At 44.7% G+C, this 12,639-nt stretch overlaps 1 protein-coding gene across 4 annotated transcripts in view; it reads left to right on the top strand.

Moving 5' to 3' along the window:
* RAB27A (RAB27A, member RAS oncogene family) overlaps window positions 1-12,639 on the top strand; it is a 32,328-nt gene that overhangs the window by 222 nt on the left and 19,467 nt on the right. The window contains exons 1-2 of one of the 4 annotated variants that reach the window (XM_065847202.2): window positions 239-544; window positions 10,640-10,757. The gene's annotated coding sequence lies outside the window, so the exon portion shown is untranslated. Of the gene's footprint in view, window positions 1-238; window positions 545-1,793; window positions 1,954-10,639; window positions 10,758-12,639 lie in introns of those variants that run through there. The other 3 variants (XM_065847203.2, XM_065847197.2, XM_065847199.2) reach the window with 3 other exon arrangements.

Genomic DNA, 12,639 nt, shown 5'->3' with positions numbered 1-12,639 from the left:
AGAGGCCGCCGGGGAGAGGCCGCGGCCGCTCACGCACGTGTCTGTGGGTGCAGGTGCTGCAGCGCCCCCTGCCGGCATGGGGCGGCTGCCGCTGCCGCACGTGGCGGTGGCCGTGGCGCTGGGCGTGCTGAGCGGCCTCTACATCTACCGGCCGCTCTTCTCGCCCGCCGGGCCCCGGCAGCCGCCACAGGGCTCGGCGGAGCCGCCGGCGGTCGCCGCGCCGGAGAAGAGGCCCTGAGGGAGTCGTGTGAGCCGCGCCGCTGTCCCGGAGCCGTTCCCCGGCACTGCCTCACCGCCCGGAGCTTCGCGCCTCCCCCGGGAGGGAATGGCGCCCAAGCCCCTCACCACGTCGGAGCGTTTGTCGCCTGCCGGGGAACGTCCCTCCTGCGCCGGGCGGCAGCCGTGGCGGGCTGAGCTGCCTCCTCCGCAGCCTGGCCGTGCTGTGACACCGTGCCCCAGCTGAAGACGTGACTGTGTGCGTGTTCGGTACCAGCCTGTAGGGACGTGAATCTTGAAATATGTATAGAATTGTGAATGCTTAAAGGTACGTCTTCACGTATAAGTTCAAATAACCACCAGGGAACTGGAAAAAGAAACTCACTTCTGTACAGTTACACTTCATTGTTTTTTTGGGATTGTCTTTGATCTGGTCCTCCACGTGATAAACACCATTTTTATCCACTTGTTATGGTTTCAGTTCTTAATACTTTGGTTCTTTTGGGAGTGCAGTTGTACTGATGACTGAGAAGGGAGCTGCACCCACCTTTGGTCTCCTTATATTCACACCTATATACACACTTACACGTGTTCCGTGCACATATGTTCGTTCCTGAAAGAACGAGTGGCTATTTAAAAAGACTGAAGGTCAGATTGTACTTGGAGAAGTGCTTCAGCTCAGTAGGACAGTGTTCATCTCGCAATAGGATCAGTCTGACAAAGAGCAGAACCTGAGACTCAAGGCAACTAGATCACTAGGTATTTCAAGACTTTAGTAAATCTAAAATGAAAACCTGTAGGTTGTGGGAACAGCTTGTGTCAGATTTTGGTTTTAACACAGAATCTTGTTGGGACAGCATAAGGGAAGAAAACCTTTGCCTGGATATGCTTTTATTTAAAGCCAGGAATGGTGTGACAGCTGGAGGCAGCGGGCGGATTTCACAGGAGCTCAGATGAGAGGATGGCAGAAAAAGGTGAAAAGGTGGACTGGGAGCTGCAGCTGATTATAATAAACGTGGTGTGGACATAAGATAATGCCACAAGTCTGTGATGAGTGCAAACAGAATAACCGCTGTGGTGACTCCAGCAATGTTTTTTATTTACAAGATGACTGTATATTGAAGGCTATTTTCAAAAGGCTAGTAGGCACTTTGTTTCTAAGTATAATTGCTGGAAATCCTGGCACAGTCAGGATGGGTTATTGGTGCCACTGAGCCTAAGATGTGCTTGCTGAATCCTGGAGATTGCTGGCTTTAGAGTGGGTGTATTGAGAAACTGAGCAAAGAGAATGTGCTTTCCTCTGGTGAGGAAGGAGCCAACAGGCAGCAGAAGAAATCACTAAGTCCACAGTGGTGGACGTTACCTGACACCGCGTAATTTCTCTTTGAAACCTGTTTTTCCTCTAATGAAGTTTATTGAACGTGCGTGGTCCTTCAGGAAAGCGGGAAGTACGGCTGCAGAGCCAGCCTATTTAAAACGGCCCAGGGGCGAGCAGAGCGGGCAGCAGGAGGCAGTGCCTGAGCCCTGCGCGGCCGCGGGCCGGGGCCGCCGTCCCGCAGCGGGGGGCCGGGCTGGGGCGGTGCTGCCGCCGCTGCCCCGCGGCCGGGAGGGGCCGTTTCGGCCCTACCTCGGGCCCTACGGGAAGTGGCGTTGCCTTGACGGAAGACGGACGCTTTGCAGCCCCAAAAGAGGGCAGGTGCGGGGAACGTGGGTCCCGGTGGCCGGGGAGGCGAGCAGGTAGGGGGCAGCGAGCGCGGTGCGGAGTCCTGTCCGCTCCGACGGGGCCGCCGCAGCTGCGGGACGCTCCGGGGGGGTCAGGGAAGGAGTTAAGGGATCATCTCGGGCACCCCGGCCCGCAGCCGGCGGGGTGGGCGCTGCTCGGAACCCGCTGCGTGGGGTTTAACCAGGAGGGCTTATCCTGAGATCAAAAAAGAAAGTGGGAAGCCTCGGTCTTTCCACAGCTCGTACGTGTGCTGAGCTTCACAGCTGCTGCCGTGAGCACGACTGCGCTCGTAATCCCTCTAAGGCCTTCACATGTAGCAGCTGTAGGATGTGTGGGTTTCCCGCAGCTCAAAACATGCATTTTTTTGTAAAAAGAAGAAATGGACTACATCTCTGATTAAAAAAAAAAGGCCCTTACAAATGGTAAATTGTTGATGGAGCAATGTGTGTTTTATCTGTTGAACAAGATCTTAAATCTTTTGAGTATCAACAGGTCTGTTGCTTCCTTCTGGATGCTGCATGTTTGTCTGACAGTCTGCTTGTTTGGGATGGTTCAGGAGGTCTAAAATAATGCTTTGATGATCTTGCATCTGAAGAAAGCTAAGTGCATCAGAAAAACATCTTGTTTTTTCTAGCTCTGTCAGTAACTAGGTTATATTAATATACAAGTAGTATTTTTTACGGTGCTAGCAAAATATAAAGGACATGCCTAGAACTGTCAAAACCACCCAACTTTAATTTTTATCTCTCCCTAGAGATGCATCAGGTGTATTTTGAGCTTTCTGGAGGTATGACTCCTCCAGCATTTGCTCTAATGATTAGTTATTTTGGGTTTTTCGTCAGGATAACACATATGCGTGTTTGAGGTTAGGAGTTCTGCTAGACGTTACTGGCAAGGTGATGTTTCTCTATACTTACAGTTTTTATTTAACATCTACAAAATGTTAATTGCTTTCCACACATAAAGTGCATTAGCAGCACTAATCAGTTTCTACAATCTATTCTGCCTGCCTTGTCTTGGAAATTGATTCTTATATGGACCTGTCTTCTCAGCCCTTGTTTCTTTTTATTGCCTTATACTACTTTTGTTACTGTTTCAGTGTTTTCCAGCCGGGAAAAGCATATAGTACAAAAAGAATTTCAAATGTTGATCCATAATTGTAGGAATAGCATTTGTGATGCTAAATGAGTGTCTCAAAAGCATGGTTGAAGAACAGCATGTTCCTGTGTTTCTAGTTCCGGATTCTAGTTTTACATCTACTTGATCTCTTTCACAAAGGAGTTCTGAGTAGGGAAGATGTGCTACAGCTCACACTGTTTTATTTTTACAGTTAATAGAATTTCTTATCTGTGACCAGATATCTAAGACCAGACTACATTTGTTTTTATCACTATCATAAACGTGGGAACACATTATTTTATCACTTGACTACACATTTCCTTTTATTTCAAAGAGGAGATTGGTGAGATAAAAGAACTTTTAAGTAGCTTTTGACATTTACAGAAATAAGTACCATTAGCAGTAATCCTTGTGTGTCGTCTTTGGCTTCCTGGTGGTTCTGTCACTGCCAGGTATCTGCTGTGTTGGCAGAACGACCGCTGAGCAGTCCATCAGTTTTCAGCGTAACCCTGATCAGCACCATTACTAGGAGCAGTCTGTCGTTGTCCACAGAGGGCTGGTAAGAATATAATTTAGAAATGCCAGTTCTGCTCGTTTCTAAATTATATTCTTACCAGCCCTCTGTGGACAACGACAGACTGCTTTTAGAGCAGAACTGGCGCTAGGGATGGAGTGTAAGGAATGACAACTCTTTTTCCCCTCTTAATGTCTCAGCAGACAACTATAACAATTTAAATAGTTAATCATCACATACTCTCTTCTGTATTAAAACTGAGTTATTGTACTCCACCGCACATGTGATCTGATCCTGCATATAGTTAAGTTTGTTATTCAGTAATTTCAAAGGGTTACTTAGACATTTATAGCTAAGTATTTGCTGGGCTGGGCATGTCAAGTGCTCAAGTGCTTGCTTTCGCTCGTCTTGCAGATACAGCTCATGCTGGAGATACTTTTTTTTCTATTTGTACAAATATGTTCTCAATGAATCTTCCTCTGGGAATAGCTGTGTGGTTATGAGATTTCTTTTCCTCATTTCTCTTTTGGTTGTCTTAGTCTGAAAACTGCATCCCTGTCAGGAGGTAGCACTAACTCGGACCACATTCAATCAGCTGAGATTTTACTTCCAGTGGAGGTAAAACCACAGTGAATGAGAAGTCCTGGCCTCTAATTTCTTTCCTGTTTTGTTTTCAGACATAATACAACAGGATTTACTTTTGATCATTGTAATAAGTACTTTCAGTGTCTGTGATCCATTTTCCAATCTAGTAAGCTTTGAAGGTGAAATTATGGCAGATAGATTAAAAAAATTACATATAACCAGCATATTTTTTCCCTGTGATGTTGCTGTGGCTTGAAGAGGTTGAAAATGCGCTTGTAAATGTCTAACAGTTTTGCATAGTGCTGGGCCTTGGACTCCTTTTTACTTACTTGCTGGCTGGCCCTTTGGAGCTGACCCAACAAGTTCTTCAGTATTTTAAACTACTGCAAGGAAAAGAAAGAAGCAAATGTCCTGACTTTTATGGCTCTGAAGAGAATATCAAAGTGTACACCAATGCAGTGCTATTTTCCTCAGTTTGCAAACCCATTTCCCATAGCTGTTCTCTTTCTCTATGTCAGATACTTGCCAGAAATCGGTGAGAGTAAACCACATTAGACAAAGGCGCTTCTGGAAGGCAGCGCGAAGAGTGGCAGTGAGGCAGGGAAGGGGCAGGAAGCAGCAATGAAGATACGAGCTTAGGAGGAGGAGTACAGCTTGTCTAGAAATCTGTGGTTTGCAGTGGAAGAAATGAGTGAGTGTTTTTAAATGAGCAGTGTTTTTAAATTAAAAGTTAGATTTGTTGGCGCTTGTAAATGGTATATTGAAAATCATTCTACACTTCTGCAGTGATTCTTTGTGTAAAAGATTTATGTGAATGAAAGGACTGTAAGGGGTATACCTAGCTGAAATATTTATGTGCAGATAGAACGCTGGAGATGGGTATAAGGGTGACCCCCAAGTAACCGACTCCAACTTACTCTTGGAGTTTGCAGTTGCAGTGCTGCAGTGGCCATCTCACGGCTTGTGTGTACAGCCGTCACTTGGAAAGGTAAAAGGATACAAGAAGAAGTAGCAGAATAGCTGAGTATTGCCCAAGATTCAGTTGTTTTTTCTTTCAGGTAAGGTGAGCTCCGTGGGTAGAAGTATTGCCTTTTATCAGACCAAATTATGTTGGTAAGGGTAGGTGAGCTTTCAGGTATGTAAGCCCCTTTCAGGTTTGAATTAGACACAGCAAATACAGAACGAAATTGAAAACAATTGATACAATTATAGTACTTCTGTTAAGCATATTGACCCGTGAGGCAGCGTATGTCATTAGAAAGCGATGAAGTTTCTCTTGCAGAAGTACTGCTGTTTTCAGGGCATCCTTCCATTTCTGATGAAACACTTCAGAAGGGCTGTGCTGTCGCGGTGGCTGCTGTACAACCATGAAAGTGAGCAGCGTGTGCTCTCCAGGTCAACCAAGTTTCACTCTGAGGGCCTATCTCATTTTCATAACTCATGGGTATTCCATTTGGTTCTCATAGCTGCACAGCCAAAGAGGAAAAAGGTTGCTCTGTGAACTGAAAACAGTTCTTTCCAATAACATCCTTGGGGAGTGGGAATGTTTGGACTAGACTGAAGGCTACTATTGGTGATAAGAACTAATAAAGCATGTGTGTTGGGTAGGAGGAAAAGAAAATTTGATTCATTTTTATGATTAAAAAATGCAAGTTTTGTCGTTTTCTTGTGTGTCAGTCAGTCTTGCAAGTGTAATATTTCAGTCAAAATGAATCATCATGTTTGTTCTTACACTAATACATTTTTTTCCATTTTAAAGACAGAACTTTTTATTCACCATTTCTTGGTGTCTTAACGCCTTGCATGTGGACACTGTATTTTTTTTCTATTATTTTCTTTCTACTCTTTCAGAACTGTAATAGGACAGAACCTGGTTCGGGATTTTTTGTTTGTTCCCCCGCGCTGGCGCTGGATCTGGATCTGGATCTGGATCTGGATCTGGATCTGGATCTGGATCTGGATCTGGATCTGGATCTGGATCTGGAGCGAGCGCCTGCACCCGGGGCTTCGCCTCAGCTGCCGGTGCTGGCTTCACGAGAAGTGATGGTGGAGGCAGTGAACTCGTGGTTCAGCAGTGTTGACAAATCAATTAGATCTGCTTGTTTAGGGCAATTCTACCAGTCTTTTCTGATATACTAATGGGTTCTTCAAATATAAGCAAGTTTTATTTTAGGAAACAATTTTTTGATGTTTTTCATGCAAAACAAAGATGACAGAGTTTAGTCTAAAGTTTCCCTAAGTGCCAATTGTTGGGAAGAATTCCTGTCGTTGGGCAGTACATGTTCCATGGAAACAACTGTAAATTTTATAAAAAACGTGAAGAACCCTGGTAGCTCTTGAAGTCAGTCATTGGGAGCCTCTCTTGCAGGGGACTTTTTTAAGAAGTGCTTTCCGATGTAAAATGCTACTGACCTTAAACGTACCCATGCTTTATCTCTTGCAGTGCTAAATGAAAGCTCTGTCACCACTGCTAGAAACTGCCTAGCCTGGCTTATGGTTGAAACAACAAAACATGGAAGTTCTACTTTAAGCTATAATATTACTAAATATCTAGCAGATGGGCCTTTTGGGTAGCAGGAAGGCCTGCCTGACGTACTTTCATTTTAATCACTGGAGGGGTATTTCAGGATTTGATGCTGCAAAGTTCGGCTGTTACATTTCGGGTGTGAAAGCTGATGTTCTGAGCATGGGCTGTCTACCCTTCCTCTTTTTCTTAGAATGATATTGGTGAGAGGAAAGCAGAAAAAAAATCAATATAAAGGATTTTGTCTCCTCCTTTCAGATCTTTTCAGTGCTGTCTCGAGGTATTGGGGTGTTACGGCGTTTATGGGCTGCTGCAGCAGGCAGTCCCAAGCTCTTTCACGTGACAGCTGGTCAATTTTCCTTTGCAGCGCATCGTGTCATCCCCTCTAATTTTTTCCGGAGTGTCTTTTTGTAAGAAGCTGACTTTCTTCCAAGGAAGCAACTGTAGTTCTGTTTTACAGTTGTAGGAATCTGTCTGCTCCAATTAATACGTTCGTATTTTTCACCGTTTACTTTTTTCTCATGTTTTCTCTTTGTATTTTGTAGGGTTATTCTCTCACTGTGAAGTAATTGCTGTATAGCACGTGCTCTGGCTCTTCTTGAAGTTCGCCACCGTGCGTGTGAGTCAGTCCACGGGCAGTGTGTCCCCATGGCTGCTTTTCCCCCCCTCTGTGTTTTTCAAGTTCACTCTTTCATTGCCTCTGGAGGTTTTGTGGCATTTGATTTGTGGATGCTGACAAACAAAATTACCCTTGGCTGCCTGCTGATGAGTTGTCATTCCATAGACTTGCAGGTCATCTGTTGAACCCACGAGTGAAAACTATGCGTGTTGGTAAGGGCATGGTGAGTTTTTAAATGTGTGGTGGAAAAAGCCATCAACTGATGAGAGTGCTGAAGCGGAGCCCTCCAAGAGAGCTGGGTAACTGGGGGGTGTGGAGGCAGTTGACATTGCTGTTAGTAACAGCTTTAGGCTTTGTAAATAGAGACGAGTTATTCTGTGGCATTATCTGAGATGAATCCCAGAACGTCAGGGGTTGGAAGGGATCTCGAAAGCTCATCCAGTGCAATCCCCCTGGAGCAGGAACACCCAGCTGAGGTTGCACAGGAAGGGGTCCAGGCGGGTTTGGATGTCTGCAGAGGAGACTGTCGCTAGATCCTCTTCCCCTTATTCTGTCTGCTGTGGCAGATGTCTAAATTCCTGCAAGAGCCATGGTCAGACACGTAGCAATCCAGCATTTTCTTCGAGGGGAAACACCTACTAGGGGACAATTTGGACACTTGCAGATTTTCTCAAGAGCATGGAATGTTTGAAGGCAAATATTCTGATGCTTGTGATGAAGAATGCTCCACACTGTCCACTGTGTTTGACTGTCCTTGAATTTCCCCCTAAATTCTTAGGCCTGTAGAGATCATTTTTACAGGAAGGCCATAAATTCTGTGCATTCAGGTCATCTTGCTCATACAGTCTGTTCATAAAACTTGTTTGCATAGACAATGGGAAGATTTAATAATTAAATACATAGCCATTCCTATGTAGACCTGTAGGTTCAAAACTACATTTCACAGTTTCAGGACTTCACTGGAGTAATTTTGATCCCTTACATAAACTTAGAAAAATGTCCAAGCGCTTGTAACCCCCTGAGATGCGGGTAGTGGGGAGGGGCAGGGGGGCTCGGGGCGGGCGGGCTCGGCGAGGCCGGCTCGGCGCTGTGTGCAGCGGTTCCTGTTCCAGCTCCTGCCGCACGGTTTGGGTTTGCGTGTTTCCTGCCACCGCAGCAGGGCTGGCCCAGCTGTTTGTGCAGCTTTCGCCGGGACCTGCAGATGTGTTTGTCTAAATGTGTTCAATGTGTTTGTTTAAAAACAGAGACTTTAGGGAACCAAACATTGATGTCCTCCCAGTTTGTAAACTGAGGCCCTCTGTTTTGGTACTAACTCTGCAATTTGAAATCGCGGAAAAGAAGCTTCATTTCAGCTGTACCTTCCTAGCAAAGTCTCACTGTTTCAGATAAAACCCTTTCCTGGAAGACGGAAGGGAAAATTAGTTGTTAATGCCTCACACCAGCTTGCTAAGAGGAACGGTAAATGGCCTCATTTTGTCCTGAAATCAAGTGCTGAAGTCTGGGGATTATTTATGAGTTGTTTTCCCCTTAAAGATGGCAAAAATCTCAGTGCCAAAGAGCCGGAACTCGTTCGCGTTGCTGGTTGAGGGTTCCGGGCGGGCAGTCCGTGTTCGGCCAGCCCAGGGCTGCGCGGTGGCCGTGCCCGCAGACGTGTTGCTTCGTCAGTGCTTCTCATCCTGTTCCCGCTCTGCGCTCCGGAGCACTTACAGAGATTCTCGGGTGCTTGTGGTCCGAATATTTCTTCACAGTAAGCAAATATGATGTTATCGATCAGGGAAGCATTTAAAGATTGAAAATGTTAATGTTGCTGAAAACTGAACCTTTTTTAATTGCATGTGGGAGCACAAAAGAGACTTCTATGTTCTTCTGAAACTGGTGAAGCTTATAGAAGATTGGAACAAGCCAAGAATGAGTAGAGTTTAAAAAAGTATGACCAGTAACAAAATGTAATGGAAATGGATTTCAGTTAAATCTGGACAAAATGCTAAGGCAGGGCCTGAAAAGTGTTCCACCACTGGCAGCTGCCTGCCCGCTCGGTGTGACTGCTCACCGGGGAAAGGGCGATGAAAATGCCCTTGATTCGCAGGGGAGGAGGTGGGAGAGTTGAGCACTGAAACAAGTGAATCACGGAGCTTGTGGAATTGTCTTCATTACTGGTAGATGAATACATCAAGGATATGTTAAATGTTACAGCAGTTCTTAAATTAGAAGACTGGAAAGTAGTCTTAGAAACCTTCTCAATTTCCTTTCTTCTCTGCTTTTGAAACACCATGAGGAAAGACACCGAGACAAGAAAGGGTTGTGCAATGGGACCCGTTTTCTGTCAAAGCTCACATCTGCTAAATCTGACACGGTGAGCGCAAAACTTGCTTTGTCCTCACCCGTCAGGGCTCTGCCGGTAGGGTGTTTGTGCCAGGGGACTTGTGGTGGCTGCGGGCGGCTGTGCCGTTCCTCTCACCCCTGGCACCCGCCGAGGGACCTGCACCCGGCCAGTGCCGTGGTGCCGGCACCAGAGCCGTGGCGGGGCCAGACGTGGATCTTGCCTGCTGGGTGCCTGTGTCAGCAGACCGTGATGAATGGACTCGTTGTTGAGGAGGAGCTAGCTCACATGTTACATCAGGAACTTTATTTCCTTGAAATGATGTGAATGTTTAAAATGTCTGCATGTATCTCTTAGGACTGGGCGGTGGGGAGGGCTTGCAAATTTAGCTGCAACGATTCAGAAAGTTTCTGGCAACATCTGAACTCTGGTCTTTTGTTGGGGCTTGTTGCCTTCAGAAGGGGTTCAGCAGAAGGGGCTGGACATGGCCACCCCCAAATCCCTGCTGCCCTCCCAAATCCTGCCAGCGCCTTCTCACGTGGTCTCACTCTGGTGTCTGTGCCAACTTTGTTATTGGAAACTTCTTCTACCATCTCTAAAGGCATAAAATAAAACCAGACTCAAAACTGAAATTCTTGATGAGGTTTTTGGAGCTTTTGGTGCTCACTTTATTTCATTATAGTACACTACTGTGTTTGCTGTATTTTAATTTTTTGTAATGTAACATGCTGCAACTTCCTCCCTTTATGACAAGAAGGAAGGTCAGTAGTTTACGCAAAGCTTAATGTTTGTTACCTGGTTGAGGGAGATCTAGCGAGCGATGTGGCTTAGTTTTAAAAGGAGGAAAAGAGATCACTTGATCGGGCAGCGAGACCACATGACAAGCAGCTGAGTGTAATTAGGTGGGTAGGGTGGCTGTGTGGGGCCGGCGCCTTGCATGTCAGTGTGAATTTTAGCGCTGTTATTCTGAGCTACAGTATTTTGGCCTTATTTTCTTTCTCTCCTGATACCGCCTGTAGATGAGAAATGGCTCTTTGTGCATGACTATGGTATTGAAGAGATCTGGACTGTGTGAGGAGACTCATCACTGAAGTACCCTTGGAAAACTACAGATCCGTTTGCGGCTGCTGAGCACAGGTATGTAAACACTTTCTCTTATTTATTTTTTTCATGAGATTACGTTGTTTTCCTTGAGCTGGCAGTCGTCCTGTGCCAACTGTTCCTCTGTTCAGAGCTTTGAAACAGTGTTGCTGTACTTGTGACAAACTGCCTGAAATATCTTGATTTTGAGAGGCAGTTCAGCATTGCTGCATCCTCATGTTCTGGAGGGAAAAGTAAACTTAAAATGGGGAAGTATGCTGGCTTACGTAAAACGCAGGCTTTGGGTTTAAACAGCAAAACTGCAGGTCTGCGGAATATTCTTTGGTCATTGGTTTTCCCAAAGGAGCCAGTCAGATTTAAACACCTAGGTAAGTTTATCATTAAGATTAAAATAAATGACCGCAGTGACCAATGTCTGGATTCAGTAACTGTAAGATGCCCTTTCTCGTCCCAGGTCATCAGCCTACATTTCCTTCTTTTGTTCTACAGTTAGAAGGTAGAACCACCTTTGGTCGTAAAGTGTCTTGCACAAATAACGTTTCATAATACAGAACAAAGTAACTCAGTACTTTTAGATTTTTCTTAGGTGTTTTCCCTCTCTATGTATTCCTATGTTCTCATTAACATATAAAGACAAATTATACTTAATGAAACAGTCCTTTAGAATTGTATGGGGGTTTTATTTGTTTATTTGTTTGTTGGTGTTTTGTTTAGTTGGGTCTTTTAACTGGGTTGCACTAATGTGATTATTCTCACGTGTAGTAAATGTAGTGAGGATAAAAAGAATAAAAATGGTGTGTTGCACAGTCTGTTATTTTTAATTAGCAAAAGAAATCAGACTACTAGGAACCATGAGAGCTCACCTAGTTCACATGCCTTCAACCCTATAGTAATAGTTTCCATCTTAAAATTAATGATGGTAAAGGCAACGTGGAGGTGGAATGTTATGGCTCTTGGTTCGTGTGTCCTCTGGAAGAAACTGCGGACGATGTGCCCCTCTGACTAGGCGCCGTTCCTTGCCACCCCAAGCATGGATTTGTGATCAGGCATCCTTTCCAGCCCATGTGTTTGCCAGTGTTTTTCTAACCATGGAGCGAACTTCCCGTTTTGTAGACTGTAAATAACTGAGGAGGAGTTGTTGGGAGAACAGAAACCAGTATTCACTCCACTTCTGCAGGAAGGTCACAAGGCTTTCCCAGGGTTTTGATTGATAACCTAGCAAAGAGTATCTTAAGATGGTTTTTCTAGTCCTGATCGTCACCCCTTGACTTGTGCTTATGAGAAAGAAGTGACAAATTCAAAAATGTAGTTAAATAAATTTTTTTGTTGTTGTTTCCGTAGAGACATCCTCAGTATATGAAAAAGCTTATGTAAAAATAACTGTTAGGAAGGGTTTTATAAGCATTGGTGCCTGACTTAGTGATTGTTTTTTCTGAGCTGGCTGGACTGGTTGTCATAGTTGCTTCACTGAAATTTACTATTTATAATTGTTCTCAATTATTGCATTATGTGTGCGCTTTGGATGTGTGTTATAGAAACAATTTCTAGTACATGTTAGGATAATGATTTCTATTAGCCTAAGTTACTTGAGGATTAAATTTTGGTAATGTTTGGATTCTGTTGTATAGAGCAAACCAATATTCTAGCATGTGGTGCTGCCTCCTTTACCCTCACCAGAGTCCCAGCGGGTTTCGGTATATTTGCTTTTTTCCAGCATCTCTTTAATTTACAACACTATTTTAAATAAAACACCCTAAGGAATTAAGCCTGGTAAAGACAAAATAGGGATCTAATTCATTTGGAATTCTTTAAACACGTCACTAAGAATGGCGTCGAAGAGAAATAGTGGGGTTTTTCCCTTTAAAAAAATAATCTGAAAAAAAACAGCAAAAATCTGAAACTTTACAGAATTTTAAGA

Source organism: Patagioenas fasciata, chromosome 12, assembly GCF_037038585.1.
Source record: "Patagioenas fasciata isolate bPatFas1 chromosome 12, bPatFas1.hap1, whole genome shotgun sequence".
Taxonomy (NCBI): domain Eukaryota; kingdom Metazoa; phylum Chordata; class Aves; order Columbiformes; family Columbidae; genus Patagioenas; species Patagioenas fasciata.
Note: the sequence above shows the minus strand (reverse complement) of the source record. Positions and strands in the feature narration are given on the sequence as shown.